Source organism: Manacus candei, unplaced genomic scaffold (genome assembly GCF_025592945.1).
Source record: "Manacus candei isolate 608988 ecotype Guabito, Panama unplaced genomic scaffold, ASM2559294v1 h1tg000047l, whole genome shotgun sequence".
In the NCBI taxonomy this organism is placed as follows: Eukaryota; Metazoa; Chordata; class Aves; order Passeriformes; family Pipridae; genus Manacus; species Manacus candei.
In genome coordinates, this window is record NW_026138095.1 from 2,244,543 (window position 1) to 2,264,637 (window position 20,095).

The 20,095-nt window shown below is 44.8% G+C and overlaps 1 protein-coding gene across 4 annotated transcripts in view; it reads right to left on the minus strand.

The window, feature by feature from the left end:
- KCNJ16 (potassium inwardly rectifying channel subfamily J member 16) overlaps positions 1 to 16,964 on the minus strand; it is a 31,574-nt gene extending 14,610 nt beyond the window's left edge. Inside the window, exons 1-2 of one of the 4 annotated variants that reach the window (XM_051797739.1) lie at positions 16,881 to 16,943; positions 6,922 to 7,021 (exon numbers count right to left, since the gene is read on the minus strand). The gene's annotated coding sequence lies outside the window, so the exon portion shown is untranslated. Of the gene's footprint in view, positions 1 to 6,921; positions 7,042 to 13,611; positions 15,668 to 16,880 lie in introns of those variants that run through there. The other 3 variants (XM_051797738.1, XM_051797740.1, XM_051797741.1) reach the window with 3 other exon arrangements.
- Positions 16,965 to 20,095: the final 3,131 nt, after the last annotated feature.

Sequence of the window (20,095 nt, forward strand, 5' to 3'; positions counted from 1 at the left end):
ATTTCCTATTTTCTTTATTTTTGTACCCGTGTTTCAATCTCTGTATGTCAAACCTGGTTTGTCAGTAAATCCCAAACTTCTCCCCCGGGGTCCCCATGGAATGGACCCTTCAATCACAGGTAGGTCCTTCAGCTTCTGAAGGGCTTGAGAGGAATCCCAGCTCAGGCACGTGGGATAAGGACATCCTGAGAGCTGAGATACTGGGGTTAAATCTAAGAAAAACAGTCATGCACATATTTTGTTTAACTGGAAGCACTAATAAGAATTAATATAAGCCTAATAAGAATTAATATAAGCCTGTTGCAAATCTTCCTGAGGCTGGAGCCAGAGAGGAAAAATACTTGTTGAAGGCTTTGCCATGAAACACTGGAGGAATGCAACAGGCTGGTGTCTCAGTCCCACCATAATGAATTTATCAGCAAATCCCTCAGCTGCCTCAGGGGTAATTAATACATTATTTTTTTCGTTCAAAACATCAATCTGTTTCCAAAAATAGCAGCACTTATTTAAAAAAAAAAAAAACCTCACACAAATATATAAAGATATATAAGTATTTAAAAAAACCCACAAATACACACATATAATATATATAGATATAAATATTATATATATATATATATATATATATATATATATATATATAAATGTAAATGTTGTCCTTAATTAAAAAACTGAATTTAAGGAATTTTTTCAAATAGGATTTTTGTCTTCCAGTGACCTGCAGAGAGGGTGTCTGTGTTTCCCTCATGGTCTGTGACCTGGGCCTCTGTGGTTGCCCTTTGTGTGGAATATTTTCACTCAGCACTACTGAGTGAAGGAGCTACTTAGGGAGGTTCAGCTCGTTCCAAGATGTTTGTCAAGAACCTGCTCAGTCAGCCGTGTTTTTCCTGTTTCACTTCTCGAAGGCAAACACTGCGAACAAGCAGCAGATCTTATCGAGGCCGTGTTAACAAAAATACATCAAATAAAAATCTGCTACATTACAAATGTCAACACTCCAGAAACGAAGATATCTAGGCTGCAGTAGGGTTGATTTTTATTGCCAAAGCAATTGCCATGTTTTGAGAAACAGCTTTGCTCTTTTGCCTCGTAGGTGCTACAGACCCATGAAATAACAGTCTCATTTATTACACATTAACTTTACAGGGGTGCTGTCGTCAGAGACAAGAGCATGACTAAAGAGAATGTCACTCTGCTTTGAAATTTACCTCCACTGCCCCCTGATCCACTCCAAATTAGCTGGGAGTTGTATAAATGATTGGTCAACAAAATTAAAATTAAGCTCAAAAGCAATATACACAGCCTGAGTGGGAGATGTTTTATCCTGCATTTTCCCTGGGTCATTTTCAGTTCTGTTTTTACTGATCAAAACCGAGTTAAAGCGTCGCTTTTAAAGCCACTGAGCCAGAGTTGTTCAAAAAGTCCAAGGTGATTAACTCACCCTCAAATCACCAGCAAAGGCCTGACCAGCCCCGGATCACGAGCTCGGCCCGGTGGCATTCCTCCCTCCTCGGGAACATTCCGTATGGTGCTAAGCCATGGGCACCCCTAAGGAACAGATCCCTGGGAGATGAAGCCTGTGAAAAGCACAGAGCGGTGTTTCCCACAGAAAAAAAAAAAAACAAACATGGAAAACAAGCCCCACCACTCGGGTGTCTTTAGTTTGGGGGCAACCGCGGCGCTGCTGAGGCTCGGGGGAGAAAGTGCAGGTAGAGGAGAGCAAAAAGGAGACCTCAAAGGTGCTGGCAGGGAGCCAGGAGTGCTGTAACAATGGGAAGGAGCTCAGAGAGCGGGAATGTCCACGGGAAGGAGCGGGGATGGATGTCCAGCCCTCGTGGACGCTGCAGAGGTGAAGTTACATCCCGAAGTTACAAACACGGTGTGCGAGGTCTGACAGCCAGAGAGGGGCTGTGTTTGTGTTCAGGGGCTGTGAGTGGCTTCCAGCAAAGCCCTGACGCGGGTTGGGAATTATGATATTGCACCACTGGTTTGGTTCTCGGGGTGTTTTTCAAATCAGGGCCCGGGATCTCTTTGTTCTCCCGTGTAAAACGCGGCTCTGAGGTCACTCCCTGCCTTGGCTGTTTATGAACGTCCTCACAGAACTCAGAGCCCATTTCCCATTGAGGAAGACAAGAAGCAGGTCGTGTCATTGTCTGGCTCGATTGTTCTCCACAGCTAATTGCCAGGAGAGGAACAGTTACGGGCTTGGAGCTTTATTGTTGTAAAAGCAACAATGAAAGGATGTGCATGGCACCAGCCACACCATTGAGAAAAATCTGCTTTTCGTATTAAAACCAAATGAATGAGAGTGACCTGCGTCTGTTTGACAGGAAAATTGGTGAAAGGTTCACAGGGCACCCACCTGTAATGAGTGTTAAGGGCCATTTCTGCTGTTGTGTTACCAGAATAGGTGACTCTGGGTTTCTATGTGTGACAGAGGTCCCTGGTGACACCCCAAGCCTTCTGTGCTTTTGGCTTCAGGGTGGAGGAGCAGATTTTGGTGCCCTAGACTGCCATTTCCTTAAAGCTTCAGGCAACATACCCTCCTGTCCTGCTCCTATGCATTGTTGCCCCGAGCTGTGGCTGCATTTTCTTAGCTCAGACAGAACTCTGGGGTCCTTTGGAATAAAGGGATCATTATTGCAGCAGTTGGAAAAGTGTCAGCAGAAGGGATGAAATGTTGTCCCGTGCCCTTGCCACACTGAACAGGGAATCTTTTCTTCCAGTGTTAGTTTAGGACTTAATCCTGCAAGGTCTTGTCTGTCAGCAAATACAATCAGGTTTAAGAGCATGAATAACCATCCTGGAAATCACTGGAAACTATTTTGTTAGTATAAAATTAAGCAAGTGAGGAAGTTCTCCAATGGACTTGGACTAGTGCACTCAGCACCCTGCAGAAACAAGCCTTTAGTTCTTAGAACCATTTATTGTGTCCAGAACAGCCACTCATTAGGGCTTTGTGCAGAGAGGTTGAATTTCACTCACTTGGAAGATATTCCCTCTAACCCCCCCTGAGACACACAGGCTCTGGTTGATTTGGAAAACAAAATGATTAATGGCATTTTACAAGTTTTTCCACTAAACAGATTTCAGTTGAAAGTCTGTCACAAGCTAAAGAACTCGCAGGAATAGTGTCAATCTGATGTCACAGTGGCAATAAATCCTATTGTACTGGATTACATTTTTACCCATTAAAATGCTCTGACCTATTGTCATCCAAGTGGAACCACATTCCACTGGCTGCTCAAAAGGTTCTGATTTCAATCCCGATTGTTGCCAGGGCAACTGCACCTCCATCCAAAACTCTGCTGCACCAATCACTTAACTCCCTTTGAACAGACTCGTGGAGATAAAGCAAAGCACTAATTACTTGCTCCCATTGAAAAAGTCTAAATCAAATCTTTCTGAGACCTGAATAACAGAAGCTGTTTGAGGGTTACTGGGGTTTTTTTGCATAAGACACCAATTGCCTCATTTCTTTGCAGAATAAGTAGCTGTGGCAACAAAATACCATGAAAAGATTCATATTCTTAGTCTATCCAAAGCAGGAGTGCACTAGAAATCTCACCACAGGCCACTCCTGGAAAGAGTTCTCTCTCAGTTGTGGAAAACTAAAAGGATTTTCATTAATAGTCAAACAGCTGCTTAAGGCTTGCGAGTGGAAATAGAAATACTTGAATTTTTCCACTGAGATTTCTGGTGGAAAGTAGCCTGTGTTTTATGGCATCTCCTTTTATGAAGTGAACATCACCTCCATTGTTGGGATTTGTCTCACTCTGAGCTGTCTCTGAGTGGGACAAAGCCAGTCAGAAAATGTGCATTATCTTCATTTCACACTGCTCAGTAAATCCCTGTCTTGGTTTTCCCTTGAGGTGCAGGAAAACTTGTCTGAAAAATGGCTGTTCACTGAAATTGCCCCTTTTCACTTTGTTTCCCAGACTTGATTTTTATCAAATGTCAATTCTTAGATCTTCTCAGGGAAGTATAGACCTACTCTCCCCTACCACGACTGCACAGAGAAACCCAAAATTCAATGGCTCCTTAGCTGAATCTTTCCACAGGAAATTAAGGGCTGAAACACTCTCCACTCCTCCAATTCTCCAACCCAATGTGTCACCACAAATAACATTTGAGTAGCTGAGGATTATTCTACCCTGTCTGCACTCTCAAAACAGGAATTTAACTACTTTAAAAAGAGGAACCAGACAACAAAAATGAACAGTTCCCTGTGAAACGCAGCACAGTGACTTCTTGAGTTACAGCATGTGCAGACAGGATGGACAACTAGTCTGCTTTTACACTGGATGAAAAGATGAAGAATCAGATCACACCCTTAACCCAATTTAAATAGCAAACAGAAGTCTGAGGTTGTATTTGTTTGTTTTCCTCCTTTGTATTTATCATAAGGCTGTTAAATTGCACAACAAGTTCCTGGAAAGGGGTGTTCTGTTACCAAGCTTTTCACCAAAAGCTTGTGGTGAGAATAATGGTGACTAATAAAAGAAAGAGGGCAAATCATCATCCACTCTAGAGGATCTCAGTCACCAGAGAACACTGAGCATGGTGAATTAGCAGAAACTTTCTGAGGGTGAAGTATTTTCCAACTGAACTTTCCCAGAGCTATTCAGAACCTCTTCTGGCAGAAGGGCTTCTCAGATTTTAACCTTTTTTTCTCTGGTAACATGCCCTTTGCAAAAGTTTTTTTTCTTCAGAAACAGTTTCCTGGAGAAATGATCAATACACCAATCCCTGCTCTTGCTGCCTCCAGAGTGACACACAGAGAGATCTTGGTAAGAACTTGCATTTCTGACATCCCTTCCCTCCTGTTGCAGAAGAGAAAAAAGAAGAGAAGAGAAGAGAAGAGAAGAGAAGAGAAGAGAAGAGAAGAGAAGAGAAGAGAAGAGAAGAGAAGAGAAGAGAAGAGAAGAGAAGAGAAGAGAAGAGAAGAGAAGAGAAGAGAAGAGAAGAGAAGAGAAGAGAAGAGAAGAGAAGAGAAGAGAAGAGAAGAGAGAAGAGAAGAGAAGAGAAGAGAAGAGAAGAGAAGAGAAGAGAAGAGAAGAGAAGAGAAGAGAAGAGAAGAGAAGAGAAGAGAAGAGAAGAGAAGAGAAGAGAAAGCAAAAAGATACAGGAGTGCTGTGAGGTTAGTCAATGAAGTCTGCAGATCATGAAAGTTACAGGATTTTCCTCCTTTCCTTCCTTCAGTGACTGATTTCTGTTACTGTAACCAGGAGTAGGAAGGTTTGTCCCCACCAAAACTGGAGTATTCACTTCCTTTTCTCCATCTTTTGGAAAAGCACTTCCGTCTCCACTCTGGCTCTAGCAGGAAAGCTCATAATAATACTACAAAACCCACTGTCTGCAACAGAATTTCTTCTGTGTATTAAAAGCTTAGAGTCTCACTCTGTGCCACCACTCCCTCAGGGAATGAGTCAGGGGTCATAGGGAACACCAGCACGACGCTCCCAATGACCACAGCCCCAGAGGAAAGGGAAGTGATGGAACACCAGGACATTGCCAACTTTTTTGTCTGGACAGACCCCCTCACAGAGCACCCCTCTCTAGTCTGGATCCTCTCTGTCCTCTTCCCAGGTCCCTGCCACGGGAGCAGAGCTTTGATCCAAAACCACAGCACAGGCACCAGCGTTTGAGGAAGTTTGACAGCAAGAAGGATGCAGGATTGTGTAACCAAACCCCTGGCAAACACATTCCAACCCATTCAGGGAGCAACATGACAGCTGTATTGTCTTTCTCTGCCATCTTTCAGCTTGTCCTGTCTGGCAGGTTGGTGTTCCCAGACAGGTCATCTTTAACAGGCACACCTTGGCTGCAGGAGTGAAAACCCCGAATATACGACAAGGGAAGGAAATCCTGTCCACCACTCTGCCTCCTACACAACCTTCCCAGAGCCTCAGCCGACTCACAGAGGTATTACAGAGTTTTCAGAGCAGCTTCAAATGTTTGCTCAGGATTTGGAAACGCAGAAACAGGGGGATTTCTGAGATGGATGAACAGGATTCTTCCTCTCTCACCTTTGTTGGGGGATTTTCGTGGCACACCAAGGGTCAGAATCTCTCAGCACATTCTTTGTGCACATTCACACAGGTCCTCATGCAGACACTCAGATCTAGCAGAACTGTGCCTATTCTTGTGTTTTAGGCCTTCACTCCCACACTCTCTCTACCGCACTTGTTCCAACAAATTGGTTGCTCAGAGCAGGCTCCCAAGGCAGGCTCTGGGGCACAGCGATTCTTCTGACTCACCCTCATTTCAGCCAGCCTTTCTCACAGTCTGCAACCCTCAATTTCCCTGGGATGAGCTCAAAGTGCTGCTCTGCCCTCCTGACTCAGGAATTCGGGAGGGCAGGTTTGCTGCACCTTGCCTTTGCACCTCCCCTGCTAATGACAAGTTGCTAAAACCCCTCCAGAAATGCACAGAAAGGAGAAGAGGAACTGCCAGGCTGGATCAGCCCCACAGTCTCTGTGGTCCCACGTCCCATCCCCACCAGTGGCTGACACCAAATCCTCCAGGAAAAGGTGTGAGAGCTGCAATTGGCAGCTTTGGAAGGAATTGCCTCCTCTAACAAGTTCTTCCCCCGATCTGCAGTAATTAGAGGCTTCAGCCCTGAAATCACACAGCTTAATATCCTCCCCAAACAAGCACCAGAGCTCTGCCTCTTTTTAATATTCAAATGAACACCAACTCTCCTTCTGAATTTCAGACCCAGAAACCGTGTTTGCAAACAACAACTATAACAAGCTGCCAGGTTACATGCAAAACACCCTTCCAGTTAAACAAGGTAAGCAGTTGATTCCCACACAGGTCGTTGAGCTAGTTTAAAGCTCTCTAAGGTAACAGAATTTCTGTTTACACACAACAGACACAGAGAAAAGTGCAATTAAGGAAGTGAGAAATGGCCTTTACCTTAGTGCCTACTGAAGTCTGAAAGAATCTCTGCTTCACTCCCTCCTTTCCTTTTCTCTGTCTCTCTCTCTTGCATGGCTGGACTGACAGGTTGGCAGAGCTGAGGAGGACAGGTTGGGTTTGTTTTTTTTAGGCACAACTCCTCCCCCTCTCAAAGAGAAGGAAAAAAAAGAAAAAAAAAAAAAGCAAGACTGGGAAAAGTTCACAGAAAATCCCATCCTTTCAGCACATCAGAACTGAGGTGAGAAATATGCTACTTTTGGGAGCCCAGCACTTTTCCAACTGTTTTTCTCCAAAAGGCTCAAGGTCTACTTTGCAATAGGTATGAAGCAACCAAAGGATTTCCACCAGGAACTAACCTGACCCTGAATTTTTCCCATTTCCCTGATAACTGATCCAACAGCCCCTTTAAGGCAGCCTTGACAAGAGGATTTTTGCACAGGTGGAAAGGGCTTTTTGCAGGCAGCACAAACATCTTTGGGCTTTGGATTTTACCCCTACATCCCATCACCACTGTGTGTAATAAGAGTCACCAGATGTCTGAAGTCCTCATTTTCCCCCCAGGAGCCCTCAGGTGCTGCCAACCTGCACTCCCAGCAGAAAGCAGGTGATTTTAAACTCCTGTTCTGCTCCATCCTCTGAGCTGGTTGCACACAGAGCAGGTCACCTTCTGTCCCTGTCACCTGAGGTGTGAGAGGAATCCCAGAGCTGGGGGAGGTTTTTAGCAGACCACTCTGGCCACAGAGACGAGGTCAGGGGGAAAAGAGGTGGATGCAGCACAGAGCACATTGTCCATGTGTGCTTCCACTTCCACGGGTGTTCCTGCCCACCTGGACATTCCTGGGAACTGCTCTGCTACCAAGTGTTTGAATGGACCCTGTCAGAGATGCAGAGATCTCATCCTGGGCTTTTCAAAGAGGGTTTTCAGATCAGGGCTGTGACAAATGAACTTTCCCTGTTCCTAATTCTGTGCACGGCTGCTGCTCCTGCCCGTGCCCTCCTGGCTTTGCTTCTGGGCACTCCTGAAACAAGGATTTGTTAATAAATGTCAAGAAAGAGGAGCCAAGAGGTTGGTGGCTGGTCCTGAAATGTCTTCTACCCTCCCACTTCCCTGCAATCTACCAACAGAATTGACAGGCAAGTCTTTCATTCTCTGCTGCTTTTCTTAAGTTGGCAGTTTGGGCACAAATCTGCAATTTCCATGTTCTCTGCAGAGTAGCTGCCTCTCCCTCACCCGCTGTTTCAAGCAAACAAATACAAATATACAGTAGACTAATTGCTGTCATCTGCATAAATTTGCATCCCAGACTCCTTGGATAGAATCCTGTCTCCTCTGGGTCAGACTTGCAGCTGGGCTGTAACAATGAAGGTTCACAGGGCTGGAGTTCCAACCCCCCCTGTAACAGCTCCTCAAAGCCAAAAGTGTTCCAAAACTTTTGGAAAAAACACCCAGCCAGTTTAAATTAAAATTACAGTGAGCTAGATCAGAGGTGAATTCAGCAGGTATCACACAAAATCAGTGTGACATCATATCTAAAAATGTCCAGTTCCACCTCTTGCAAGCTCAGCTTTATCTCCTCTGCCAGGGGAGGGCCATGTCCATCTATCCCAGGACTGATCTCCATTCCCTGTCTCCTGCAGAATGCATTTGCTTTCAGCCTCTTTTATCAGGCAACTGCTCTCAATCGTGTTCAGCTCCCTACTTAAGATCTCCAGAGAGATAACGTGAATGCTCCAGTGGAACGAGTTACCTGAATCCAGAGAAAACTGGCTCAGGCCAGTCCCAAAATCCAGTGATAATGAACCGGAGCTGCACCCCCCTGCCTGCCCAGGGAGTCTGATGTGAGAAACTGTTCTTAAGGTTACACACATCAGGTTTCTGCCTTGATTTCTGCTGCAGATGGGATGGGGAGGAGAATGCAGAGCATTAAGCACACACCAGTCTCAGGGTCACCCTATGAAAGGGAGATTCACTGGCAGAGAGATCCAGCTGCAGTTTGCTTTGGCATTGATTTATAGCAGTCTTCTCAGTCCTCCCTCCTCGAAATTAAGAGCCTGGACATCCACAGTGGCCAAATCTTTAAGATCTTTTAGACTCAAAGGGGTTTATTTTCTTTATTGACTCACGTTACCTGCCCCAGCACCAAAAGAGAACATCAAAACCATGCCCAGCACGATGCTCTTGCTTCACCTGTGGCACATTCTCCCTCATGACCACCTTCCTCAGCTTCTCCCCTTCTCCAGGACCCCACAGGAGAGTCAGCCCATGGGGGGGAATATGCCAGAGGAATATGCCAATCTCCAACTTTAGCTTCCTGCCCAGTCCCAGTCCAAGCCTGGAGCAGGATGGGTTTGTGTGTCAAGGCTGTGTCTGCCCCAGGAGCTAAACTGGCCCTCAGTTCCCAGCAAACACAGTTGCTACAAGATCTTAAAACCAGTCAATAAATGCACTTCAATTAAACACTACAATGAGGTCAGATTTCTTGTTTTTCCTGTTTAACCAGCAAGTTTCGAGGCAGCCCAGTAATGAACCCTCGGAGCAGAGCTCATTACACCATCAGAAAGGTTGCAAAATTGCATACAACTCTGGTTTATTGTGCTCAATTAGGTACACTCCCTAAAATCTAAAAAAAAAAAAAAAAAAAAAAAGAGGGAGGAAGGAATGTGTCTCATAATGTAGGAACTTAGTCCAAAATGTCTTGATACTAATGACAAGATTCCCATGGCTTTCAATCGACTGTGGATCAATACAGGTAAGATAAAGCTGAGATTTTCATGTCACTCCAGTGTTTCCCGTGGATTTGCAAGTGGATCTGCATGTCCTGATTCCCTGGCCTGCCTTGGAAACATCTCCCTCAATGCACTCAAACCTCCCTTGTCACCAGCTGGGCAGATCCCACTCCCACTGGAGCCACCTCTGCACTACAAAGGGAGAAAGGGAAACAAAACCCCCACAGTTCAGCTCCAGTGGTTATTTTTGGGGGGTGTGGATCCCCCAGGCCACCCTGATCCACATCCTCACCTCAAACCCAGCAGCCACAGGCACAACCCAGGCTGCCTTTCTCACTGAGTCCGTTGCTCTGAATTTCCACCCATTCCAAGTCCAAACTGGTTTTTTTTATTGCCTGTAAAATGCAGGTGCTGAGGGTTTGACAGGGCAGGGAGAAAGCCCTGCAGAGAAGAGAAGCAAATGGGGCAAGGTGTGGGATCTTCAGCACTTACAGGCCGGTGGTCCCATGAAAATCAACGCCAAAATTCCTCTTGGGGGGCACAGATAAACCATGTGGGTGTCACAGACCCTCTGAGAGGTCCTTCAGGCTCTCGGGAGCAACAGGAGGGCTCCAGTCCTTTTCCATGTGCTGTTGCCCAGGGAGAAGGGTTCGGTCTGGGGACTGAATAATTCACCAAGAAATCAGCTGGCCAGTGTGGAAATCATTTTAACTGAACTGAGCCCTCAGGTATTACATTAACTGGATCTCTAGGGAAGGATGTGGATTATTGCAGCTGAATAGAGCCCTTATTTATCAGATGGAAAAGGTTAATGTCATTTCCTTTCCTCTCCTCCATGGTTTTTTCTTACCACATCCCCATTTATGGACAGCATGAGGTGCAGACAGTGGAGGAACATGTGCTGGATGGTTTAAATGACCAGAGCTGTTACTTTAGGCAGAGAGGGGGGGGGGGTTAAGAAATTAAGATTTCTGCTGGTTTCCTGGGGAGAGTTACAGGGCTAGGAAACATAAAACACTGAAGAAAGGAAATGGGTTGTGGAGCACCTGGTCTTTGATTTGACATCCAAGAGGACCTAACTGAAGGAGGGAATTTTTGCATTCTCCTCTACTGTGTGTGCATAATAAGAACCAGGATCAAACTAATCTAATATTCTCATTTCAAACTTTATAAAGCAAGAGTGCATTAAGAAAGGTCATTTTTTTTTACTCCTTAATGAAGTTTAAATACAGTTAAATTAAGTTCTACTAATAAAGAGCCTATGCTTTTTTTCTAATTTGCCTCTGGAGTCTCAAGAGCTGTTGACCTGAAGATAAATATCAGAGCAGTTCAGCCATCTATTATCTGCTCTGTTATGATGTCAACAAGTTAATTCTAATGCCTGTTAAGGAGAAAATTTCTATGTCACACAGACTAAGAGCAGTGAAAGCTTGGATTAAGAGAAAAAAGCTCTTTTTTGTGGTAAAAGACTCAAGACACCCCAGCATATTTCCCTGTCTCTGGCACAGTGTATCCTTAGGTAGGGGAGATCCTCCTCCTGTACTAACCAAGATGGACCTAAACCAGTGTCTGTTGGCAGAGTTCAAGAGAAGGACAAGGACTTCTGGCCATCTGGGAATTTAAGAATGCCAGGACCTGGCCCCCTGTATGGCAGCCAAGAAAGGTGAGCGTGGAATTTGTGTCGGGCTTCTGATCACAGCTCTTGGTTCCTCTCGGTGCTACAGGAACTCTGAGCACCCAACATCAGTGTCAGGCAGATTTCTCCTTGCCTTGCCATAAATCAGGGATGGTCTGGGCTCCTCACCACCCTCTTGTTCCCAGATCCACCAGCAGAACTGAGCTCCATGCCAGACCCTGTAAGAAAAGACCTGGATACCCCTGTTGGTCTCTGGCTGCACAGAACTACAGGGTGGGAAGTGCTCTGAGGTCCAGCTGCTTTCCTTCTCCTGAATCCTCTTCCATGCTGGAGCAAAACTTGGGCATGCACTTTTCCATGGAAAGAAATCCAGACTGAAGGGACAATGAGGGTCAGGACTTTTGGGTGATTCTGAGGTCGCCTTTCCGGCCCCAGCTTTCCATCTGTGACCTGAGTCAGTGGCATTGCCTCACCTTGCAAAGGTGTCTTGAGGACAAAAAATCAATATTTAGGGGCAGTGCAGCGGGGATGGCTAATTCCAGCCCTGAATTAAATGGGCAGAGAGATGCCCATTGACTTATGTGGGATTTAGAATGAGCCCTTACTCATTTCCATCGGCCCCTGAACAGCCATCTGAGGACAGCAGGGACTAACTATTAATACTTTGGGGGTTAAACAATCAGCATCTATGTTATAATGGAGTAAATTAATGTATGTAGCCAAGGCAACCACATTGTGACTCCTCAGCTGGCTTCTTGGAATATTTGCAGAGTATGAAAAGAAAGGGCTGAGTGCATCTGTTCTCTTTTTTTTTTTTTCCCCCTTGCCCATAAAGGAACAGCTTTCCTGGACAACCAAGCACCAAGACATTACAGCAAATAGTCTTTCACATAAGGCCAACCTTGGCTTTGTTATAATTGCTATGTAAATATAATCCCTCTCATCAATTAAATGCTGCTCTCCAAGGCTGGAACATTATACATGTTCATCGGGATGGAATCCCTGTCAATTCAGTTTGCTGCCTCAGTATTCATGTGCATTAGCCTTGGAAAAGAGAATGTGATTGCTTGAATAAATTCAGCCCCTACCTCCTGCATCCCTGGATCAGTTGACAGCATCAGTCTGACTGTAATATGGGCTCAGAAATGTGTTGCCATGGAAATCCTAAATATTCAGTCCTTGGCAGGGGAATTCAAATGGGATCCTTGATAAATAGAAATAGCCCAGCCCTTGCTAACCACAGAGCTGGCCCCTTGACCCTAAAGGTGTCACTGAGAGTCAGAAAGTTTTTTTTTTCCGAAGTATTGGAAGAAGAAAAAAATCTGAATTTTCACTCACATTTGTACCAGATTCCTTAGTGAGTCAGGAAACCTCTCCCAGAACCTCCCATTGCATGAGTACAGTCTCTCCACTAGTGTTGCATTATTTTTGAGCTGCCTGGATCCAGCCAGTCCCACGGGCCAGAGGGTAACTGTTAATGGGCTCTGAGCACTCAGGTATTGCTGCTCCTGCCCTCAGGGTGACCTGTGCTTTCTGTCCCTGCACACCCCCCGGGCCCAGCCAGCCCATGACCCCTTGTTTTATGGTTATTGTCCTGTGTGACTGAACATTCGGAATAATTCAGCCCAGCCCTGTGGCTTTGCTGTTCCCTGGGCAGAGCTGTGAACTTTACAACCCAAAATACAACCCTGAAAGAGGTTTCCCTGCAGGGCAGAATCCAGCAGCTGTTCAACAACACCCAACACCCCCCTGCAGCAGTTCAGCACCGGGAGGAACGTGTGTCCCACCTCATTAAGCTCCGGGCAATTCAGGCTGGACACCAAGTCTGTGCTCTGTGTTGGTAAAGCAGCTCAACAGCCCATTGCTGGGGGCACTGGGCACTGCTGGGAGACTTCAAATCTCAGTATTTTCTGCAAGGAAGGAGAACCTCAGTTCTGTGGAGCACTGTGGGCATTTTCCATAGACACTGAGGTGCTGGACTCCAAAGAAGAGCAGCAGAGATGGGGAAGGGTCTGGAGCACAAGTGCTATGAGATGGGGCTGAGGAGCTCAGGGGGCTCATCCTGGAGAAAAGGAGGCTCTGGGGGGACCTTCTGACTCTCTACAACTCCCTGACAGGAGGGTGGAGAGAGGTGGGGATCCACCTCTTCTCCCAAGTAACAACTGATAGGACAGAAGGAAACAGCCTCGAGTCATCCAGAGGAGGTTTAGACTGGATATTAGGAGGAATTTTCCCCCAAAAAAACACATTACCCAGCCCTGGCACAGGCTGCCCAGCGGAGTCCCCATCCCTGGAGAGATTAAAAAGCAGTTTGGGTGTGGCACCTGGGAACACGTGGGGTGGCCTTGGAGATGCTGGAGTCATGCTGGAATCGACGACCTTGAAGGTCTTTCCCAACCTCAGCGACGCTTTGAATCTATAGTAAAACAAGCCTTGGGGCAGGAACACTGCTTTGGACAAGTTTTCTTCCAGAAAACGCTGTGGAAGCGCTTGGGCATCTCCTCCCTTTGTGTAAAACGAGTGGGAACACCCGGCGCTGTCCCTTCAGCACCACGGAGGCTCCGGCGGCGCTGGAAGGGAAACCACCGACATCCCCCGCACCGAGCGGGTGAGCTCAGCCTGTCGCCAGGGGCAGGGAGAAAAGAGGGGAAAAAAGCCTTTCTGGCGGTTTAAGTTTCATATGGTTTCGTGCTGGAAAACAAATTAACCTAAGAGGATTTTCGGAACTGGAGCTGGGAATAAAAGACAAGGTGAAAGTGTCTGAATTTTGAAAATGTGCCCAAGGCCCCAACTAGCAAATCCTCCTCTGAATGCTCTTACTGAGCCCTTTCATCAGCACTGAAAGAATACAGAGAGAAAAGGTGCTTTTCTTTTCTTTGAGGTAACAGAAAAGATTATCTAAAAAGTATTTTCAGTAAAATATTAGTTTTTCTTTCTCCTCTTCTCAAAAAACTGCTTCTGTTCATAGGATTATGTCAAAGAAAACCCAGCAGCCTGATCTCCCTGCCCTTCCCTAACAGCCATTAATTTTCCTGCTTTCCACCACCCCAGAGTTTTCATCCTTGGACTCAAGGGATGGCACTTGCTACATGATTCCCAAACAGTTTTTTTTGCAGAGCTCAGGGATCCTGAGCAGCTCTTACAGCACAGCAGGGACAGAATTACCAGCAGAGGGGGAGAGTCAGAGAGACACTGGGATTCCATGGAACATCCCCTGAACTCACTGGAAATATTCTCACTGACCATGCCAACAAAAAGAAGGGAAAACCTTCCACTAGAGATGTTGGTGAGATATTTTCTCCAATTCATGTTTTCTAGGTCCTGTCCATAATGACAGTTTTCTTTGCTGTTTATAGTCAAGAGTTTATCACTTTTTTCTGGGCAATAAAAGAACCCTCAAGAATCATGATTAAGATGGAAAAACCTCTCCTGCAGCAGAAGGAAGAGGCAGTGAGCAGCTTTAAGCAGAGGCTGCCTTGTGCCAGCCCCTCATGCCCCTGGTAAATCTGCATTGGATCGTGCTCTCTAAGTCCTTAAGCACATTGTAAAAATGGGGCAAATCCTCTTTTGGAATTTACTGACTTAAAAAAAGGAAAAGCAACATAATTCCATTTATTTTAACATCATTAGATTCTGAAAAAGAAAGCCTGATCATATCATGGGACAGTGCAATTGTTATTTCTGTGATCACCAGGGCATTTTGACACTTGGTACCACACATTGCTGGGAGCCAACAGAGTCTTTTGCTCTGGAGTTTTACAGGAGATGAGAAGTTGGAGTGAGGCATAAAAAGCAGTTACTGATTAGCACTTTTTTTCCCCCCAAGAAAGTCTAATCTGTTTACTGTCATGACAATGGCACCGAGCCTGGATGAGGCCACGGGGCTGGAAAATGGGGCTGCTCTCTGTTTGTACATCTCTGAAGCACAGAAAGGTGAAATCCAATGTATCCTATCCTTTATTATCACCAGAGTGGTTTTGGAAATGGCTCCTAGAATTGCACTAGAAAAAACCCCTTCAAAGCCCTCCTTCCCCTTTCCTCTGCACTTGCACTTCGTAGCACCCAGAACAAGGCAGGCAAATGTGTTTAAAGTCCAATATATGCTTTGCAGAACTGCCAGATTGGGGAAAAAAAAGTGCTCAGGAAACAAACATTAAACTCTTGATAAAAAAAGAAGGCAAATTCCTCCTGTGCTGACCCAGGTCACCTTTGGGCAGGTACAAGTTTCTTTATCCACTTGCCAATTCTCCCATTCTTTTAGAGAACAGGTTTGTGTTTTGATCTGTTTTCTTTGCTTGTTTATCTCTTAATCTTTGAGTAAATTGCAACATCTGCCTTTGGCCATTGTAGAAACAGGTTCAGAGCTTCCCAACTGACTTCCCACCTATTTCCTTACCAAGATTTCCATCTCTTGAAATCCTGCAGCTCCTCAGTTATTTTTTCTGTGTTATGATTTAGATTTTCGTGGTGACTTGGGTCTGTGTTGACATTCCTCCAATACACCCTAATTTATTCCACCAATATTTGAATATCAGAGTCTCTCTCCCAAGGCACCACAGAGGCAGAAGTACAGAGAGGAGGATGCTCTTAAAAAATGCATCAGGGCTGAGATGTTTTTTGCTTAGGTGGAGATCAGACCTGTCCTAACATATTTACTCCTGGAGTAAAATGGATTTCTGAGCAGCTGGAAACAGGAACAATTTGGTTCTTCTTTTACCAAAGTTTGTAAAACTCATTTCTATTAAAATGTTACTGTTCCCAAAAATATGCAACATTTAGTTAATTTGTAGTTACAGTGAACAGCTACTTTTTGGAAATCTTTAAGGCCTTGTTTTAACCTCCACTCTTGATCTTCACTCAAATTTCCTTTGGTGAACTACTTTGCCTAAAATTCAACTACATTATTTTCCATGTAAATTTATATCACAGCAAATGAAAAAAAAAAGGTTTGAGCAAGTGAATCCTTCTCTCTGTAAATAAAGCCACCACATAGCACACACATATACAACAGTATTTTAAAACAAATATTCACACAGTATTGACACAGTAACCAGAACAACTCAGATAAATGCCCCTGTCCCTTCTGTACTCTGCTGGAGGCACCTGCCTCACCAAGGAGTTTTCTTCTAGAATTCACTTTACCCAAGAGCAGGTTAAAAAAACCCAAGGGTGCAGGAAGAATGAAAAACAAAATGGTACAGTTGGTTTGTGCAAGCTCAGAGAAAGGACTTGTGAAGATGACACAGACCTTTGCAGACTTGAGCAGTACAGAAAAACTATTAGGAAGGGGAAAATAGGTGCAAAGACAAGGCTATTGCTGTGGAGAAAAAGGTGGTGGAAAGCAGAGTGTGTGTTCTGGTATGTGAATGACCAAATAAACTCCCTGTGCACACTCTGGCACTGGGGATAAAAACACTCCTTCAGTTTGAGTCCAATGAGGATGAAATCAGCTGGATGTACCTAGTGATTTAATTTAGAAAAACACAATCAAAGGTGGATTGCTGTGGGCAGGTTGTCGTGCCCTGACAGAGCACAGGAATGAGCCCCTGCTCTCCCCTGCACGGGTATGGAAAGGACACAAAAGGTACTTTACCTCTCCTGTGCCGCCACAGGGAAGTTCTCTCAAGGGTCCTTTGTCTCCCGTGTCCAGCAGCTGTGCAACTGTAAAGAAAAACAGGGGCTGGGTTAATAATCAAGAAAGGAACAAGCTGTAAACTCCAAAGGCTCAAGTTAAACATTTACTCCAGTTTGTTCTTGTGAGCAAACTCCGAGGGGCTGCTCAGCAAACTGCTGGAATCTCGAGAAACAGGGAGATGAGTGGAATGCTCCCCAGCCCTTTCCCTGTCTCCCCTCAGCACAAACCTGGAGTCCCCTGTGCACATCCAGGTTAGGACTGAAAACACGAGAAGCAGGAAATTCTCCCAGGTAATAAAAGCCCTTCATCATTCAAATGGTACTTCAAATATTTACACGCGGCCCCGGATTTGGAATTACCCACAGATAGACAACTTTAGAATAAACAGGTTCAAGTTTATACTTATATTGTTTTATTTATTCAGACTTTTTTTCTTTTCCCCCTACAGAAAGCCTTTTGTTTCTAGATTAGCGTGACCTTAAGGTAAAGACTTCCAGAGCCATTTCCTTTTCCATGGAAGTCACAGGGCAGGCAGAATTACAGGCAGATACCTGGAAAAAGGGGAGGGTGAAGTTCAGCCTTCATCCCCCCACAGAAGTGTGGTGACCTTTCAGAAAGTGCATTAGCTCCTCCTTTTCACTCTTCACTTTGTGCTCAGGCTGTTTATTCAGGCACTTGAAGACTAATGTGGGCACTTAGAGGTGAATTAAAGCCATTTGAATTTCTAGGTATGGCTCAGGAGCAGGGCAGGACGTGCTCCCTGCACGGAGGATTTCTGAACCTTAAATAGGAAATGACCTGTAAGAGAAAAGCAAACCAAGAGCAAACAGTGAGGAGTAAACAGAGGAATGAGCTGGTGCAAGGTGGTGTGAGGTTCCTCCAGCTCACAGAGCCTGCTATCCACGGGAGTCAGTTATGCTAAATCACATTAATCTTGATTTTTCTGAATCCATCAGACCCTACCTGGTATTTAGACACAAGAAGGCAGGTTCACCTCTTTTAATGTCATCTCTGCTCTCCAGAATTGCCCTCCAGCAGCTCAGGGACTCAGCAGAGAGGAGGACAACTCCCACAGCTGCACAACACAGTTCAAAATGCCCTTTATCTGTTCACCCTTTGAGGTGAGACCAGGCTCCTCCTGGAGATTTGTACACCCCTCATGCAATGGAATTCCAGTCACACTCTGGTACTTCTGTAATTCAAATTAATAACAATAACTAGACTTGACTGCTTGACAAGAAGCAAATAGTTTGGAAAAAGCTGTCTTAAATCTTTCTATCCCACTTCCCCAGACCAAAAAAAAAAAAAAAAAAAATCTACAAATGTTATTTCTTTTGGCAGCTGAAACCTAATCCTACCTTGGTTAGCATAACAGAGAGAACAGGAAGCACTGCAAAGGAATTTTTCATTCCCTGGGACGTCTTTGATCCCCCTCCCCTCCCTTTTCCTATCAGGTAATTTTCGAATCTTGATGTTTCCACTTAGTCTAGGTATCTTCTTGTTTTGTCTACTTTGGTCAAGTGTTATTCAACTCCCATTTCATGGATGAAAAACTGGTCTGCATTTAGACTCTGCTGTTGTGTAAGCTGGAACCTGAGAACGTCAGAATCCACGAGGGAACAGAGCTAAAATTCACAGCCCTGGCTGGTGGAAAACCAATCATTCCTCTGCTTTTGCACAGGCAAGGGGCATTTGTGCCTTGCACAGGGGCTAAACAAATCCTTGCATCATTTTCTCTTGTGAGAAAAGTGACTTTTTGTCACTTAATATCTTAGTTCGATTTCCCAACACGTGGAGGGAATTTTTTCACCATTATACACCTTGATTTGTGCCCATCTAAAAGGTGTAAAGCTCAAAATAAATCCATGTTGTCCTCCTATTTGGGGTTCTGAAGGGATGTGTTGACCCTTACTCCGGGGCCCACGTGGAGTTCAGGGCAAGCCTTTGACAAGAAAACAGGAAAACAGGTAATAATTAAAATATGCATGACTCTCCAAGAGCTTAATTACCTTAGTGAAGCCTCGTGTTTGTAGCAAAGACAAGGCTGGAGCTCTGCAAAGCAGGAGGTGACAACACCCATGAGGTAAAAGTGAAAACAAGACCATCTTGGAGCAGATAATACAACATTCTGCAGATAATACAACATCCCCTCTGCCTGTAGATGGATCAAATCCACATTCAGAACCATTAAATGCCCCTGTGACAGTGCAAATATTTATATATATTTACATCATTTTTTTTTCTTTCTAGACCATAATACACCTCTCAGGCACTTGGTGGGATTGTTGGGGTGTCCTGTGCAGGGCCAGGAGCTGGACTTTGATGATCCTCGTGGGTCTGTTCCAATTCAGGATATTCCATGACTTTATGACACCTCCCATTTGCTATTAACTACTTGCATGCTCCAAACTTTCTGTTAGAATGACTAACAGTAATAATTTAGGACATAATAATTTAATACATAATTATAGTCCATTATTTATGTAATAATATCTGTAATACCTGATAATTTAATACATAATAATTACTATCAGTAATAATAATAACAATTACTAACAGTAGTAATGAAGTCCTCAGTAGTAATGAAATCCTCAGTAATAATGAAGAAATATTGCTTGCACTGGCAAATAATGCTTGATAGTCAACAGTGTTTCTATTGTTAATTCCTTTATTCCTTTATTCCAGTCTATGACTGCAAGCCACTGGAACAGATCATGCCTTGTTTACATGATTATTATTACTGACTGAAGTTAGACTCAAGTCTTTTTCCCCCTCTCATTTTATTTCTTTACCCAGGGATGGCCAATATTTCTCCTTCCTTCTCTTCTCTGAGCAAAGTTACAATAAAAGCCAGAAGAACTGACTGGAAGGCAGAGCAGATGTATAATTTCCCTCCTCTTTATGGCTCTAACTTGTGAAAATCCAGGCATGCTTTCATTATTCTGCTGTAATAACCTGCACATGATGGAGGTGGATTCTGGGCCATTATTGCCTTCACTGGGGCTGAAATGAGGACATTGCTCAGGGCTCCATTTACAGAATGTCTGTCCCTCTGTTCTGCTCTCCTGCTCCCAGGATTTATAACTCCCCAGGGCCCGGAGCAAACAGCTGGGGAACGAGGCAGGGACTGCACAGCCCCCTCGGGGCTCCGTGGCACCAGGCTGTGCTTTGCT